General features: G+C 35.2%; 2 pseudogenes; both read left to right on the top strand.

The window, feature by feature from the left end:
• The first annotated feature begins 3,660 nt into the window (after positions 1–3,660).
• On the top strand, positions 3,661–5,539 carry LOC124959805 (olfactory receptor 5W2-like; annotated as a pseudogene).
• Positions 5,540–14,478: 8,939 nt separating this feature from the next.
• Positions 14,479–15,204, top strand: LOC124959388 (olfactory receptor 5W2-like; annotated as a pseudogene).
• The last annotated feature ends 302 nt before the right edge of the window (positions 15,205–15,506 follow it).

The raw sequence follows: 15,506 nt of genomic DNA, 5'->3' as shown, positions 1-15,506 counted from the left end.
TCACTCTGTGGTGTTCAGCTAGCAATCAGTCTAGGCTATACTCTGCCTCATAACTGATACCATGGTGATAAGGGCTAGGAAAACACCATCACCTCATTCTCTTTCCATGTTCAAGTAACCTTGAAACAGATCATGTAGTGTACATTGAGTTTAGTTTGACTTGTCATCAGTTAATGGTGCAGAGACCTAATTTGTTAAAGAATTTGCATGACATAGAGCTATCTGTACCATTTTTGTTGGTCAAGGCAATAAAATGGCAGTGAAATGTCAAAGGGAAAATAAAGAACCACATGTCTCTAAGGGAAATGTGTCCAAAGTGTGTAGACACCTTAAACATGTTCACACTGTCATCATTGATCCATATAGAATTCTGAAAGTTTACATTTCATTTTATTATTAACTTTCAACATTTTTAGTCAAGGAACATGTGTGTGATCACTTTTCCAGTTTGGCTATACACATAGTTACTGAAACCACTGAATAAAACAGTACTTGACCATACAATATGCACAATCAAGAAATGAGAAATTACACTCCATTTACGTATGATTTATCAAAATGTATAAATGTATTCTACTGTCATGTACAACTAAATAGAACAAATAAAAAATTAAAAAAATAAATCAAAAGAAAAAAATGAGCTCATATATATGAGGAGACTGACAGATCAACCAGACAATGCGAATGTAGGGTAACTTCTGGAATCATTTGAAGTAACCAAGTCAAATTAGATACCACAGTGGTAGACCAAGATTCAAGGAATATAGGGAATTTTGTTACTTTGTTTCTGGGAGGATTTTTTGCAAATTATCAAGGTCAAGATATCAGTAATTCTCCATTTTGTGAAGAATGAGTATGGATAGGAGCAAACTAAATTATTGGTAGAAAAATGCAGAGCCCTGCTCTATTTCAACAAATCATTATTCATGAATATGTCTTTTTAATTTTATTGTTATTTTTTCATTGTACACAAATGGAGTACAACTTTTTATTTCTCTGGTTGTACACAATGTAAAGTCACACCATTTGTGTTAATCATACATGCATGCATACTTCTTACAGGAATCTTTTTTACACATATGTATCCTACTAGTGTAAAAAAATCCCTCAAGGGCAGTGTGCATCTTCTCCTTTGCACTATTATAAATATACTAAAATAGTTAACTGCAAATATTTGGTAAACAGACACCTTTATAAATCCTTTTACTAGGAACTGTAGGAAATATGGAAAAGAGGAAACAAATATTATTCTTTAATCTTTATTCTTAATTGAATAAATTAAGCTTAATTTAAAATGGAGTACTGTTTTAGTCACCTTTATCACTGCTGTGACTAAAAAAAACCTGAAATGAACAATTTTAGGGGATAAAATGTTTTGAGGCTCAGGGTTTCAGAGGTCTCAGGTTCTATTCCTTGCTGCTCTAGGTGAAGCAGAGAATTAAGGTGGAAAAGTATGGCAAAAGGAAGCAGCTCCCATGTTGATCACCAAGCAGAGAAAAAAGATTCCACTTGCCAGATACAAAATATACAGCCCAAAGACACGGCCCAGTGCACAGAAGCAACTTGGATCTCTTTAAACTGATGAGTGTGCAAATAAAATGTACTACACACATAAAATGAAAAGTTATTTGGCAATGAAAGGGAAAGAAATTCTGTTACTTGCTATGCAAAGGACAGATTTTGAAAACTTGGTAAAACAACTGAAAAAGCAACACAAAAGGTAACATATTGTGCACCTCTGTTTACAGTTGATGTCCACATTAGGTGAACACATGGGATCAGAAAGTCACTACAGGTTGCCAGGGACTGAGGCGGTGGTCCTAGAGGGGTGACTGCTAATGGCCCTGAGTTTTCTATGGAGGGGATGAAAAATGTTCTGCCAGTGGAGTGTAAAGAGTGCTCAGCCTTCCACACAGTCAAATCCACAGATGCACTTACTTTAAAATGTGAAAGGTGTAATATACGAATTGTATCTCGATAGAAAGCATTTAGATGGTGAAGGAGAGGGTTGCAAAAATGAAGAAAAAGTTGAACAACAGAAAAAAGTTGACCTTGACTAAATAAGGGGCTATTAGTTTCACTGATTCTGCTTCAGATGGACAAGGATGATGCAGATTATATTTTACGATGTAAAATATGCACACATTCTATATATTCTATAGGACAAATTAATTCACAGTTTTAATTCTGACCTACACCACTCGGTGACTATTTTTAAGATTTCAGTTCAACATTTACTAAAGATGTTCATGTATTCACAGGGGGCAACACAGAACCAGAAATGCAATCACACGGTTGCATAATTTCAAAGCCTGAGGGAAATAAGGTTCAGAGAGTTTAAATCCCAAATACTGCCAATTATAATACAATGGTATTTGTCCAGTGCTCAGTTACAAATGAACAGCTCATCTCAGGTAAGCTCCTGACTTTCCACATTTAAAACTTACAGTTAAATTTTCCAAATTTAAAATTTAAGTTTAAAAAAATTGAATTCTTTGGAAAAATAAGGCAGGTTTGTAAATGAATCAAGTTAGACCTTCTTGGGTAGTTTTGTGAATTGTGAAGTCTAGTGATCAAAAATAATGTGTTCATCTCAGAAATAGAAAACTCTGAGTGAACTTGATAGTACTCACAAAATAACATTGTATTTATTTTATTTATATCTAGGATTATAAGCAAGCCTTTACTTATTTTATCATTGAGTAGGGATATACAGGAACATGAGTTTTTTTTTTAAATTTGTTTGACCATTTAATTAATTAACAATGCAAGCACCATAGTAACAAGAGAGCATTCAAATAAAAAATCCACATATAACCATTCTCCATTTTTCACTTATCTTAGTACAATTAAGAATCATACACACATACACAAAGATTACATATTCATACATACACATGCTTAAAGAAAAGAATCCTATATATGTATGAACTATTAATTGTCCATCTGTTCTCAGTTTTTAAATAAATATGCACTAAAATTCTGATATAATGCAAGTTTATGTGTTAAATTATGAGGGTCTCATAATTTTTGCTTGAGTATTATTTTTCAATGATGAGGAAGAATTCCCCTGTCTCTGAACTGTATCTACAAATAGACAGCAAGCCTTATGTCAAAATAATACATTCTTAGAATGAAAAGAAAAGAATACTTATAGTGTGTCTCATCAAATACTAAAGACCACATAGACCAAGCATACTACTCATAGCTTCTAGAACTCACACGATGGTCTTTAAAACCATAAGTAGTTTGAATTGTAAAATTTGCACACTTTTTTACATCTAGATGAATGTTTTCAAATATAGCAAATATTTATTCCTTTATATCCCTGCCTAATCTAAAAAATCTAAGACTGTATTTATTAAAAATATTTTAAAGATTTATTGAAATATTAAACAATTTTTTTTCACAAAAAGGAAAGGTAAGATCCAGAGATATTAAAGATGCAGAAAGTCATGTACCTCATGAATTGAAAAATTTCTCACCTGCTTACTGTTAAAACCATATAATATATTTTGGTAGAGTAAAACACATGACTTGATATTTCTCTTAGGATAAAATATTTACAGGTACAAATTGTGTTCTGTCCTATTTATATTCTGGTAGTAAAAAGTAATCAAATATGTATATTTTATGCTTTGAACATTTAGACAAGAGAGGAGAATGAACAGGGAAAATTGTTCATCCTTGAGTGAATTCATTTTGTTGGGAATTACCAGTAATGCTGACCTCAGAGTAACCCTTTTCATCATGTTTCTTCTGATTTACCTCACTAATCTTCTGGCAAACCTTGGAATGATCTTCTTAATTAGAGTGGATCCCCAGCTTCACACACCAATGTACTTCTTCCTCAGCCACCTCTCCTTCTGTGACCTCTGCTACTCCACAGCAGTTGGTCCCAAGATGCTGGTCGACATATTCTCCAAGAACAAATCAATTCCTTTCCTTGGTTGTGCTCTGCAGTGCTTGCATTCTGTATCTTTGCAGATGCTGAATGTCTGCTGCTGGCAGTGATGGCCTTTGATTGCTACAAGGCCATCAGCAACCCCTTGGGCTGCCGGGGTCCAGCCCTAGCAGGAGTCCATGGGTTCCACACCGGTAAACAGGGCGTGGGGAGACAGCATTAGCGATGGATGGAGAATGAAAGACACAGACTCTAGTTCTGGTGCAATCAATCCCACTTTATTCTGGGGAAGGCTGGGTTTATATACATTTTTCTTCAGGCTATAATGACAATCTTGTGGTTAATATTAAAGAAGTTTTCAAAGCATAGGCAGAAATTGTTTTTAACAAGGAACAGAAAATTATGAGAAAACAGTAACCTTACAGATTATCCTTACCTATTCACAATTGTTTTAAGAATATCTAACTACCTTTGTGAACTAATACAATATTATCTAAACTCTATGTGACCTAAAACTATTCTTAATATTCTTGTGGTTAAAACAATAGACAAGTAATCTCATGTGACTATCTCTACTAGGTCCATCTGGTTAATATCTGAATTGCTGAGTTAAGGGGTACAGGAGGGCAGCGGTCCCAATTGTAATTGTGTACCAACGTTTATTATAGGGGTGACATATTCTTTGTAGGAAGGAAGGAATGTTATGACACCTTATTCTCTTACCTCACCACCACACATGAACAAAACCATCATTAAAATTTAACCAGCCTGTTGGAGACAAAGGCAGATCTACAACTATTTTCTCCAGAGGCTTTCAGGGACTCATTGTACAGTTGCAAAATTATTTTTAATTTTGTTAGTGGTAAAGACCCATTGTTTTTCAGATTGTAGGTAATATTTTCTGGAATTTTTGTTGTATTCCCTTCGCCCCATTAAGCAATCCATTCAGACTGAAATGAGTAATATATTATCAGAGAAAACACCATGCTTCGGAGCAAAACATCCAGCAATTCCTTTTAGGATGAGCCTTTGCCATCATCCTCCAGAGGATCTTTGTCAAGCTCTGGATGGAATTCCGGACGCCCCCACATTGGGCTATGCAGTGGACATGTCCACTAAGGTGTGTTCAATGCTTATGACTGGGGTTTACCTCATAGGACTGGCAGATGCTTTGATACACAGGACATTAAGATTCCACTTATATTTCTGTAGGTCTAATGAGATTAATCATTTCTTCTGTGATTTACCTCCACTTTATCTCCTTTCCTGTTCTGACACACAAGTCAATGAGCTGGTATTATTCACCATTTTTGGATTCATTGAACTGAGTACCATCTCTGTAGTCCTGGTCTCTTATTGCTACATCATCTCATTCGTCTTAAATATCTGCTCTGCTGAGGAGAGGCTAAAGCTTTCTCCACCTGTACCTCCCACCTAACTGCAGTTGCAGTATTCCAGGGCACTAGGCTCTTCATGTATTTCCGGCTAAGTTCTTCTTACTCTCTAGATCAAGATAAAATGAGTTCACTGTTCTACACCCTTGTGATTCCCATGTTGAACCCTCTGATTTATAGTTTATGTAACAAGGATGTGAAAGAGGCCCTGCAAAAACTTAGAAGCAAAGGGTGGTTTTAAATAATTTTACTATCTATACATATTAATCTTATATGTATATGAATCTTATATGAAGTGGCTGTTTTGGCAAAATTTTGTTTCATGTTATGCAAGAAACAAAACTATATTACATAATTTGACTTAATAAATTGTACATTTATATTAAGGTATGATTATAACAAAATGCTGCAGATCTCCATGTGTCATGTTTCATTATTACTCTTGAATTAATAAATGGTGCCCCGTCTTTGTGGACCATTTCTGAGTCTCAAGTTCCTACATTTCAAATCAATTTTATGAAGATTTAGAGAATTTTTTTGCTAATTGACTTTCACACATTAAAGTATTTTGCTTGTCACTGTGAATTTAGCATATTATTTACAAATGACTCATATTCTAGTGGAAGTAACAGACATTAATTAACTGAGCTTAGAAAAAATCCCCAAAGACCTCAAAACAATATATAAAAATACAGTGAGATGTACCCACAGGGGATATGTTAATTAAAGGTTCAGGAGAAAGTCTTCCTTCCATTGTGTTATGGAGTCTCAGATCTAAAGGGAAGTTCATTAGGGAATGGGAGGGATTCTAGTGGAGCATTTGACAACAGAGAGGTTTTGAGGTATGTGAGTCTCTAACACTGGAGAATCCAAACAGGTGGAATGTGAAAAACAAGTAAAAGAGCCTTGTTAGGTAAAAGCACATGTGAGCGCTAGAATTGTCAACAATCAGGTCCCCATCTGTTTCTCCAGGAAGTTTTTCTTTGTTTTCTTCCCAGTCTCTGCCGTGGTTAAATTCTTCTCTTCATTTTTCAGATTGAACCTCTTGAGCAATGCTGCCCTGTTTCTAAAGTAATATCTCCAGTAAGGGAATGTAAGCATATTTTCATCAAGCACTAAGATTCCACCTGTTATTCAAAGCACTAGTCTCATACCAGAACACAAATTTGCAAAACAAATAAGACATAACATACAAGATTAAAAGATCATGGAAAAGCATTTTTCACTTCTTCCTTTTTTTTTTTTTTTTTGTGGTGCTGAGGATTGAACCCAGGGCCTTATGCTTGCAAGGCAAGCACACTTCCACCTGAGCTATCTCCCCAGCTTGCATTCTTACTAGATATTAAGCAAGCAAAATTAACTGAGGTTATGGTTTGTGAAAAATACACACACAGGCTACTGTTTCAAGAAAGTTTATAAATGTTGGGACTAATGACATGTTAACTAACTCAGGCTGACTCCTTACTCCCTGGTGGGTGAGCAAGATCAAGGCCTCAAAGGCACTTTCAAAGGTTAATGATGATAAATCGGACCACTGTCAGTGATTGGTTAACAACAGTTCCGGAAGGTGATCAGCTCCTGCTTGCCATATAGTCCTATGGGACTCTCACCTGCGTGAACCACCCCCATGCCTTGCTGACCTTTAAGCTGATTGGTTCCTGCCTATCTTCCACCCTACATAATGGCTGTGTGACTTCCTCAATAAATGAGTTCCTGCTGTGACTGATCTCCCTGACTCATCTGATTGTCCTCCATCTGGAGGCCCTACCTATCCCAGTCTGACCTTGTTGGGGAGTGTCCCCTTCCCTTGCCACTGGTCGAGAAGAGTAGGGGGGCTTAAGATCCTGACATATAAAATAATGGATACTTACATATATAAAGTATATAAAGTTATGGATACTAATGTAATGAGTCCATAAAGACATGGACATTCATTTCCCTGGAAGTAAGGAGCTCACATCTTTGCATCTTTGATAGTTGACATTCCATCTTTCTCTGCTCTAGTTATCTGATGACTGAAGTACTCTGTCAGCTTTTTGAAGAAACATTAACATGGTGACTATTTGAAGGATCAGGAAACACACGAGGATACTTTTAATTATCCATTACATCTACAGAAGTTAAAGCCAAGTGCATATTTCAGGTTTTAGAGCTGCCAGTGTGAATCATCCTTGCATTAAATATTTCAGAATCCTGGTAAAGCCCATAGGTTCCTCTGCTTTCTAGGTGATATGAGTAAGTCACAGCCAGGAGGTAATGTCATGAGGGAAAACACCTATGAAGAATTTTTGTTTTATTAAAAAAGCCTTATGTGTTTCCACCTACATAATAATTTCTGAATAAATTCCTGGCATTTTGAATTCATACCTTCTGTGCATGGCTATACTTCTTTTTTCTTTCCTCTAGGGCTTTGAATTCTAAATCCCCAAATGATTGTGCTATCATCTTCTGAGGGTGATAAATTCATGAGAACAGAGTGCTCCACAATGGGAGTAATCCTCATAAAACAGTCCTACAGATCTCCCTGGATCCTTTTGTGTGAAGATAATAAAAGTAGGGCTGTCTCTGAACAGCAAGAGACTCTTCCCAAACACTGAATCTCACATTGCCTAAATGCTAGTCTTCGAGCTATAACTCTAAAAAATTAATTTTTGTTGTTTATAAATCATCAGTTCTATGGTATTTTATTATAACAGCTCAAGCTGAACAATAAAATGGTGAAAGCATTGCTTGAAATATGTTGCCATTTACACAAAAGGGTTAAATGTGGCTTACCAGTAACTCATGGGTAATTTTTTTCTATCCAACTAATCCATCTCCTTCTCAGATATTTACTTTTATTGTGATATCTAAAGACTAAATCAAGCTTCATATTGGCCCCCATTGTTAGATACAGTGGGTTTGAAATTTTTTAAAAAAAGCATTATGAAAGGATGACCAAAAATATCATAAACTGGTTTGATAGTGAACTTGATCTCCCTGAAATTTATGAGTTTGAAATGTATTATGTGAAATTATTATTAGTGGATTCATAACTGAAACAGAAGTTTGGGTAGATGGTCCATATTAGTTCTTTTTTCCATTTTACTTTTTGTGTTTGTTTTAATTAGTCATGCATGACAGTAGAATGCATTTGACACATCACACATAGATGGAGTAAAACTTCTCATTCTTCTGGTTGTACATGATGTAGAGTTACACTGGTCATGTAATCATATATGTACATAGACTAATAATATTCAATTCATTCAATCTTGGAATTCTAAAGACCTATGTAACATAGCACCAATGGCCTTGATCTATTAAAGACTGTCCAGTCCAATCCTCATCCTTCCCTTCTTCTCTTCATCTCTCTAAATCATATCCTTCTTTCATGTCAACCCATGACTGATGGCAAATATTGTTGAAATAACCACAGTATCAGTTATTGTGTTGACAGGGTTAATGGTATAGTATTTTCTCTGTTCATTCTCAATATTGTAACAGTTGAGTATAAAAGAATGTAACAGAGATGGCATAGTGGTATATATCTAATACACAGTCTACTTTAACCTTCTTTTACATAAGAGAGAGACAATCTAGATCATTTTCAATGTCCTTTCCAACTGCCAAATTCTGTCACTATGAATTGTGATTCTATTCCATGTAAACCCATTTCAGTGTTTTAAAATATTTGAAAAAACATTAATCACTTCATGGTTGTACAAAAAGATCAAGAACTGCATAGCACAGCCAAAGAAGGGAGTTGACCAGTTCTTGAAAATTGAGGCTACTAGTATCCTGGCTCCAAGAGTTGTAAGGTAGCAGAGATCAGGAGAGAAGAGGTGACTGAGGAAAGGACAAAGTAGTGTGTGAAGTTGGGAATCCAGTTCTATTAAAATTATCATTACCAGATTTGCAGGAAGATGAAGGAGATCAACAATGAGAACTGTGCAGAATAGTGTCTCTTCCATCCCAGGATTATCAATAATTTCCAAGAGAAGAAATTTACTTGCAGAAGAGAAATTTCTCCTTCATTCTTATTTAGTCCTCTGAAATGCTCAGAGATATGATCCAGAAATTCCTAGAAAAAAATGTTAAACTCTTTGGACAATTGCAAAATGATAATCTGTAAGTCAGAAAAGTTATTACTGCATGTTATGTTCTTTATTCTCAGAAAATGCCTATTTTCCTCAGCTTTTTGTTATAACAGTAACATAGTTGAGATAATTAACATTAAGGGGGGAAAGTTTTTACTTTGGTTCAGTTGTCCCCTTTGCTTCTGGGCCTGTGGAGAAGCAATATTTTGTGGTGGAAATGAGGGTCAAAGGGAACTGCTTCCTCATGGCAACTGTGAAGCCAAAAGGCAAGAAATAAGGGCTAGAGTCCCAAGGTCCCTATCAACTGTACTCCCTTTATTACTGGAAAACATCCAAATTGGCATCACCTCTTAAAGGATGCAGCACCTCCCAATAGTACCATGGGCTGAAGACCAAGTCTTTGCACATGGGCCTTGGAGGATGCTTACCCAAGCCACTGTAAGCAAGAACAAAGTTGTATATCCACTAACATGACATGTCTATGAAATTCTGAATATATGTAAGAAGCCAGTTAAAAGGGTGGTATTTCAAAGTGGCCTTCAGAAATTCATACTCCTTGACATCATCACTACTCCTATTTCAGGTAAAAAAAAAAAAAAAGTAAAGATGAAGTGAAATCTTTCTGTACAAACAGGCACACACATTTCTAACTCTTCTTTCTATAAAAGAGATAAATGAATATATGACTCTACCCAAAGAAATGCATGAAAATATTCATAATAACATTGATGGTAATAGCAAAAGAGAAAGCAAATCAACTTCTATCAAGAGTAGAGTAGATAAATGATATATTTGTGTAAAGGAATAATTTACAATAATGAGAATGGATATACTATAGCTGTCTACAAAAACATTTTATGGATTTCACAGATATAATGTCAGATAAAACTGTGAAAAGAGTACACACTGTAGGCATCCACTTATACATGGTTCAAAAAATGTAAAACTAACTTCTTACGATAAATTGCAAGAGTAATTACTCCCTGGGTGTAGTATGATATTGGCTCAAGAGGGAACATTCAGAAGAAGACTTGGAGAGGGTTCTGGTAGTGCTCTGTTCATTGATCTGGGCCCTGGTTACAGCTGTCTTTCTCATATTTCTTGAAAGTTAATCTAGCTATTCTTATCATGTACATACTATCTATGAGCATATTACACTTCAAAAGCTTTTCTAAAATACAAATTTACTCAGCAGTAGATTGTAGTTGCAGAATTTTATTATCATAATTTTATCCTTATAAATATAATACAATAAAATATTTTATAAAATAGATGGGGCAGTGTTCACAGAAGAGTTAACAAAATTTCACTATTTTGTAAAGAATTTATATTTTCAGGACAAAAGTTACTATATAGTTTATAAAGCAAAAATATCCTTTTAAATCCATGAGCAATTTTCGTATTGATTCCTGCAAAAAGGAAAACAAGGGGACCTGACTTCATGTGGGTTGGGTGCCATACATTGAACTTATTCATAATGGTTCATGGTTTAGGGTCAGACCATGCTCTGTGAAGGAAGGAGCTCACAGGCAGATAGCTGCCAATGTAATATTATATTTGGGGAAAACTATGGCCACCAAGAAGTCATTCAGAAACAAATGTTTTCAATTGACTTATTTCTCATCTCTTACATTCTGTCATTTTCTTTCCTGATTCAAGAGATACACCTTCAATGACTTACAAATCTCTTTAGAAATTTAATGGTTTAATTTTAATAATCACAATGAAGCTGCTGTATTCAGGTTGTAAAAGAAAGAATTGAAGAGAAATTATATTACATTGCCTGCAGGGCAGTCATATTTAGGAAGGCAAATTTAGGTTCTGCCTAAGCCAAGTGCAATCTGGAGAAAATTGTCCTCCGTGGAGACCAGTCATCCATCATCTGATAGGAAAATGGGTATACACCAGGGATAATTCCCCACTCTTTCAAATGTGCAACACAGAAAAAGATAGGAGTGGTAACCAAAAGTAATCCTCACTCCTTCAAATGTGCAACAGAGAAAATGATAGGGCTGGTAAAGTTCTTGGGTAGTACAACTGTGTCAGTGTCTTCAGATGAATGAGTGCCTAGTAACCACAGTTTTTTAATTAGAGCTTGGCCTCAACAATACCCCCTATACCAGTAGATTTAGTATATTTGTATCAGTATCATCACTCAAATAATAACAATGAAACATGAAAAGAGATTGAAATGTAATACTAAGTAGCCATAACCCTTTACCCAAATCAATAATATTTTAATGATTTTAATTTTATTTAAAATATTGTACACCTTTGCATGGTCCATTATAGCAATTTAATTGGTATATATATATATATGTACAATTAATTTATGTTAATAAAATAAGAATATCAAACATTTATATAGCTTCAAAAATTAATCATTTTTATGTGTTGTGAAGTTTGTACTCTTCTGGTCATTTTGAAATACATCATCACCCAATAAATACTCTACTGTGCTATAGAATCAAGAGTGACTCCACCATTCAAACTGTGTTTTGCTTAATATATAGTCAAGGTTTCAGGAAATGCAGTCCCAGTCTACTGCCTGGTGAAACTTGAGAATACACCGAAATTACTTGCAGTTTCTGTGTAAATACACTGCCTTATATCTATCAAGTTGTATTAATTTTGTACATATAAAATTGTCCTTAGTTTTAGTAAAAAATAAGGTACTAAATATGCTTTAAAACATGTTATATATACATGCTGTATATAATTTTACATTAGAGTCAACATTTTAATCAACACACAGAAATCTGTTCATTCTGCAATCACTGACACATTATAAAATATCATTCAGAATATGGCACAAACCTTGGAGCACTGTTTTTATATGTTTTATGTGATTCTTGGAATTTTCTGATATGGAAGATCTCTGCAGTCCAAAGTTAATAATATGGAAGTATCCAGTTAAAATGCATAACACAGATTATACATTAATCTGTCAGTTTTTCTTACTGTTCCCCTCTGTATTTATCCCCAGGGAGAATTTTGCTTAGGTGTAAAGGAGAGACTTGGATGACAATTTTCATCATCCTAGAAATCTGAACCTCTGTACAAACACACTCTAATTTTTCATGATAGCCATGAAGATTTTTTTTCAAGGAGATATCCTTTTATTCTATTACACTGTAGTGAGAAACCTACTGAGAACAGGTGTTTTGGAGTCCAAATATGCTGCTTCTGGTAATCCAGATGTTTACTGATTATTTCTGGATCTCACTTTTAGAACCTGTATAATGAGGTTGTTCAGAGATGGAAAGACAAAATAATATGGAAAATATGTATATGGAAATAAGTTGTATAATGTATGCAGATGAATGGCATTTTGTATGATATCCACAATGGTCTATATTTAAATTAATAACTTTTTCCCTCATAAATTCAGTGCTGAAAGAAAAGATACTTAAAGAGCACAGTGACAGAAAGGAGAATAGAGATATTCTTAGGGTGGGAAGACTGTATTACAAGATTGAGATCTCTGTCCCTATGAAGGAGTCAATGAAGTCAAAGACTGAGAAGACAAAACAAGATTGAAGGAGGGAGAACATTCATTGGTGGCTGTACAGGATGGATCAGCGTGCACAAAAAAATTATACTTCCATTTCCAACTATAAATGATAATACAAAAGTAATTTTGGAAAAATAATAAATCTTCTTGTTTTTATTTCCTTGAAAACATTATACCAACATGCATTATTTGAAAGAGTCTCTTTATACATGTGAACTAAGTAAGCCGAAATAAACCTGAAACGTATTCACTGCTGGTGGTTTAATATCTACAGCCTAACATTAAAATGTCCTAAAACACACATTTCCTGATTCATTACTCATGTGCTTATGTCTGTGGTAATGTAGAGACACTCACATTTCATGAGATGTATGAACTTGAGAAAGAACCAGGGTGCAGAGGAGACAGTGAATTGAAGTGAGTGTGGTTGGTGTAGAGGTGAGGAGGGATCAGACAATGGTTAATGATGGAAGTAGCCTGTGGACTATATGTCTAAACAATAGTTCAGGAGACTGTCTCAGAAATGAAGAAGCAGGTGGACAATGGAAAGAACCCAAAAGTCAAGTAGGGAATGCATTTCAGTTTTGTAGATGTCTGACTTCATCAGATAGCCAGTAGGGTTTTGAGAGCCATGAAGCAAACTGTTAAATAAGTCCTGGTTCATTTCTGACATTAATTAATTTCATGTTAAGGGCAAGGAATTGAAAGTTCAGTCTTTGCTGAAGTTGTTTCATATTCTCAGGAGAAAATACTCAGACAAGAATCTAATTAATTGTATTTGAACAACCAAAAAAAGTGACGGCAGTGACTTAGGAGATTTAACTCCCAACAGTCACTAGGTGAAAATAAAATGCAATCTACTCATCATTCAGGCACCAGAGATGAGGACAGACAGACTTTGTCATCTCAGATAAGTCTCTGAGTGACTACGCTTAAAAAGTAATGGGAAAATATGACTTGATTTTCCAATTAGGAATCAAGTCTTCACAGATATGTGAGTGAATGGTTTTATACCTTCTTACTCAAGTAAATAAAAACCTCAGTCTAATGACCAAAGATATTTTCCTGATAGACCTGGGTGAATTTTACTGACTTTATTTGTCATGTGAATAAGGACTATAGAACATTTAGTTATTCATATTTTAGTCGAGATTCATAGAAAATCCACTCCTTCACAAAATCATTATACAAGGGAAGCAGTACATGCAAATTTAAGTTTCTTTTACTTTTATTCAAAAAATTAGCAGAGGTAACACATTACAAATGCCAGTGTATGTAAATTCAAGGCTTGTAGACAATGTACTGTTAAAATCATATATTCAGAAGTTATATATAAATTTTGAAGCAAAGTTAATCAAGTTCTTATGTTAGTTTCTTTTTAGTTTCTTTTTTTAACATTGTAATGCTTCTTATCAGTGACATTGTGTAGGCTATTTTCTGAGAGTAAAGAAAGCAATATACAGAAAAAAATCATGTAATCATGTTCTGCTTCATGATAACATTTTTCTACTATGCATAAAAAGTGATCCCTAATTTATCATTTCTTTATTGACTTCTGTAACAGATTATTAACAAGAACCAAGAATAATGGACAGTGGAAATTGCTAGCACTAAATCAGTTCTTTCTCTTGGGAATTACTAATAACCCTCAGATCAAAGTGATTCTATTCCCTGCATTTCTAGTTGTTTATCTCATTATTCTCCTTCCCAATCTTGGAATGATAGTTTTAATCAGAGTTGATTCCCAGCTTCACACTCCAATGTACACTTTTCTGAGCCACCTCTCCTTCTCTGACCTCTGCTATTCCTCTGCAGTTAGGTCCAAGATGCTGGTGGACCTTTTGATCAAGAACAAATCAATTCCCTTTCTTGGCTGTGCTCTGCAATTCTCATCTTCTGTACCTTTACAGATGCTGAGTGCATGCTGCTGGCAGTGATGGCCTTTGATGGATACAAAGCCATCAGCAGGCCCTTGAGCTATGCCGTGGACAGGGTGCACTCCCTGCTGCTGGCTGGAGTTTACCTGGTGGGGCTAGGAGATGCTTTTATACACATGATGTTAACATTCTGCTTATGTATCTGTGGGTCTAATGAGGTTAATCATTTCTTCTGTGATGTCCCTCCTCTCCTGTTACTGTCTTGCTCTGACACAGAGGTCAATGTGTTAGTGATATTTACCATTTTTGGTTCATTGAACTGAGTACCATCTCCAGAGTCCTGGTCTCTTACCGCTACATCATCTTAGCCATCTTAAAGATCCACTCTGCTGAGGGGAGGCACAAAGCTTTCTCCACCTGTGCCTCCCACAGGTGAGTGGGAGGAGTGTGGTGGGGAGAAGAAAGGATTCCAGATGGAGAAGAGAATTAGAGACCCAGAGGTGGCCAGGAAAAGGTCTCTAGATAAAAGAAAGTCCAAGATGGAAGAAATATGGAGCCAAGTGCTTTTGATTTGTTTTCCCCAAATAATTAGTGAAGTTGAATATTTTTTTCACGTACTTGATAATTGTACGTCTTCTTTAAAGAAATGGCTATTCAATCTTCTCTAGAACTTTTTATTAAAGTTATTTTTTCTTGTTTGTTTTCTGAATTGTTTGAGTACCAAAGGAGAAATAAATT

The sequence above is a fragment of the Sciurus carolinensis genome, chromosome 11 (genome assembly GCF_902686445.1).
Source record: "Sciurus carolinensis chromosome 11, mSciCar1.2, whole genome shotgun sequence".
NCBI classification, from domain to species: Eukaryota; Metazoa; Chordata; class Mammalia; order Rodentia; family Sciuridae; genus Sciurus; species Sciurus carolinensis.
Note: the sequence above shows the minus strand (reverse complement) of the source record. Positions and strands in the feature narration are given on the sequence as shown.